The 3,157-nt window shown below is 39.8% G+C and overlaps 1 long non-coding RNA gene across 2 annotated transcripts; it reads right to left on the minus strand.

Moving 5' to 3' along the window:
* Positions 1-383: 383 nt before the first annotated feature.
* LOC130290855 (uncharacterized) lies at positions 384-2,804 on the minus strand. 2 transcript variants are annotated; one of them, XR_008847721.1, is made up of 3 exons: positions 2,649-2,804; positions 1,006-1,154; positions 384-489 (listed from the first exon to the last, which is right to left on the minus strand). It is a non-coding gene; the product is annotated as an uncharacterized LOC130290855 (long non-coding RNA). The 2 variants fall into 2 exon arrangements; XR_008847720.1 differs by lacking the exon at positions 2,649-2,804 and adding an exon at positions 1,545-1,686.
* Between the last annotated feature and the right edge of the window lie 353 nt (positions 2,805-3,157).

The following is a 3,157-nucleotide window of genomic DNA, read 5'->3' on the forward strand; positions in this document are numbered from 1 at the left end:
GAGAGAGACGCCGTACGCGCTCCGGGGAGGAGCGGGGACCCGGAGCGCTAGGCGTAACAGTGGCCTCCTGGGACGGACCCTACACTGTGAATATGCCTCTGTGTGAACAGTTCAGTAAGCATGGCAGGATCTGGAACATCCAAGCCACCTTATATACACACCTGATAGAGGTGGGTGGGGTGCAAGGCCAACATGGAGGTAGCCCCTCCCCCGTATGTGCAATACAGACAAAGAATAAGTCAGCCAGCACTTGTTGATACCAAACTATTATATGGACCTGGCCTACAGGTGCACACTACTAGGCTATCTATCTATCTCATATCTATCTATCTATCTATCTATCTACTAGCTAACAAAATTAGACCAGACTGGCAGAAATTGTGCTACAATTTATCTTATTGGTGCTTGCATGATAAATTTGGTGCACCTTGAAATACATATTATTAGTTTAGTTTATAGAACAGCATCAATCTTCAGTATGTTGTGTGGCTGAGAGAGAAAAGACAATAACATTAGTCAAATTAAAAATAATAATAATGCTATTATATTTAATATGGAAAGAAAACGTGTTCATGCTTAATACACCTCGTGAAATATGTAGAAAAAACAAATACAGTATGTGCATCAATAACTCCAACAACGCCACAAAGACCTGTTATCTGCCGTGTGTCATGTTTTTGGAGTCCATGATCTTGACTTCTGCTAAATATTTGTAACAGGAAACAGACTAATATAATTGTTACAACGTGAACTACTAAAATCCAAGCCAAGTCTAAATAACCGGGTCCGTTCTCCAGAGCAGGGGAAAAATTCTTTCCTGAGACTTAGGAACCAAATCTCCCCTCTCCCAGAGCAGCGGTCACATGGGGGCGCCACTGCTCCATTCAGTACAGTGTTAGGGCATAGGATAAGGATAACTCGGATTCATGGGCAAATCCCTTTAATCTGTCTCAGGAATTGGCTAGTAAACTGCTTAGATGATACTTGGAATTAAAAGAATAATACCTGTATGTAGCATCTCCATTGGTGCATCTTTTATTACCGGCCTGAGGAGTCCCAGAGGCGTGGGTTCTGTTGGCCTCCCCGTACCACAACGTCATGAGGTACCACAACGTCCTGTGGCTTATTATTTTGCTGGACCCATTGTTCTTTTACTATAAAATATGGTGTGAAACAGAAAGAAAATGATTTTATGTTTTTACCATCAGCTTTTGATAACATCTTCTCGGACTCAATTCTGCGTGTGGCAATGTCAAATACATTCACGTATTTAGTTTTATTTGCTTACATTTTAATATTTCAAAACAATAGGATAGGGAGGGTTGAGGAGTTAATTTGCATTTTTATTATAATTTTTTTTTTTAAATAATAAAAAAAAAAATTTAACATTTTCTTTTTAACATTTTTTAAGTTCCCAGGGGACTACTTTAAGTAATCACTCCATTGTTTATTGAGTTTAGTGCTATTGCAATGCATTGAATTGATTAATCTGTGATCTGCTAGTACAGGCTGCCCATGGCGGGCTGTAGAACAAGATCTGTCACCTGTCACGGTCGACACAAAGGCCTTCAGAAGGCCTCAGGCTGCCATCACAAGGGTTCAGCTTGCAGATATCATGTTGTGGGCAGCTTATCCAACCCACTGAACACCAATGATGTGGTACATGTGTCAGTTTTTACCTCGGCATCTAAACAGTTAAAATAACTGGCACTGGAGATCGCTGCATGTTGGCTATTAACGGAGGCCCCCAGTTAGGTGCCACCAGGTAATGGTTGAGCTATAGACCCAAGCCCTTTCCATACTCCGTTAATGGCCCAATGATGTAAAAAAACATCATGGTTCATTAAGGGGTTAACTACATAATTGTTGGCCGCATATCACCCATTTACACAGGCCAATTATCATCAACGAGCATTCCTATATAAGCCTTTATTCGTCCTGATATTCATCCAGTGTAAAAGGCCTTTACCCAATATCTCAACTTGTTTCTTTGATTTAATAGGTTAATGTAAGACTTTTCCATAAACGGCTCTACTAGACTTAAAGGTGTACTCGGGTTCAATTTTCTTTTTCAATATTAACTGGCTCCAGAAGGTTAAACTGATTTGTAAATTACTTCTATATAAAAATCTTAAACCCTTCCAGTACTTATCTGCTGCTGTATACTCCATAGGAAGTTGTGTTGTTCTTTTCTGTCTGACCACTGTGCTCTCTACTGACACCTTCTGTCCATGTCAGGAACTGTCCAGAGTAGGAGCAAATCCCCATAGCAAACTTACCCTGCCACAGACAGTTCCTGACATGGACAGAGGTGTCAGCAGCAAGCACTGTGGTCATACTGGAAAGAGCTACACAACTTCCTCTGTAGTATACAGCAGCTGATAAGTACTGGAAGGGTTGAGATTTTTTTAATAGGGGTAATTAACAAATCTACTTAACTTTCTAGAGCCAGTTGATATGAAAAAAATTGTTTTCCACAGGAGTACCCCTTTAAAGACTATATTCAGCATGTCCAAGGTGGTAACGCAGAAGTTCCTCATGGGATTTGAGAGAACTGAACCGCCCATCCCTACAGAAACTCCAGCACCATAAATAAGATTGTACGAATCTGAGCCATTGGCAGTCTAGGATTGAAATATCGCCAAAACCTTAGTGTTATTCTTTAATTCTTATCCTTACTTTCATGTCTCCTATCCCTGTGCTTTATCCTCAATTTTGTTTTTAACCTCATTATTGTGCATAAATTAACTTGTCTTGTATTTTTCTTATTGCTTGGGTCACATTGGTGGGTGGACACAGTAGTTACAGTTGTTTATTAAGTGTTTGCTTGACAAAGTGCCAGGTGGCGTGAAACGGCTGTAACTGTTCTTTCCTTCCTTATCCCTACATTGCATGCATGGAGAGTGCCAGTTTGCAATTTTTCTTGCACTTCAGTATGTTGTGCTATTTTAGGCTAGGTTCACATGGTCATTCTCTCCCTTCACACTACTCTCCCATTATTGCTGCTAAATGGGCCATACTAACAAATGCAAAAGTGTGCAAATTGATGCCATTTGTCTGTTATTTTAACAGACTATTAAAAAAAAAAAAAATAACAACAGACAAATGGCATCCCTTTGCATCTGTTTTTCATCCATTTATATTCTTTATTTTCCAT

Source organism: Hyla sarda, chromosome 9 (genome assembly GCF_029499605.1).
Source record: "Hyla sarda isolate aHylSar1 chromosome 9, aHylSar1.hap1, whole genome shotgun sequence".
Classification (NCBI taxonomy): Eukaryota; Metazoa; Chordata; class Amphibia; order Anura; family Hylidae; genus Hyla; species Hyla sarda.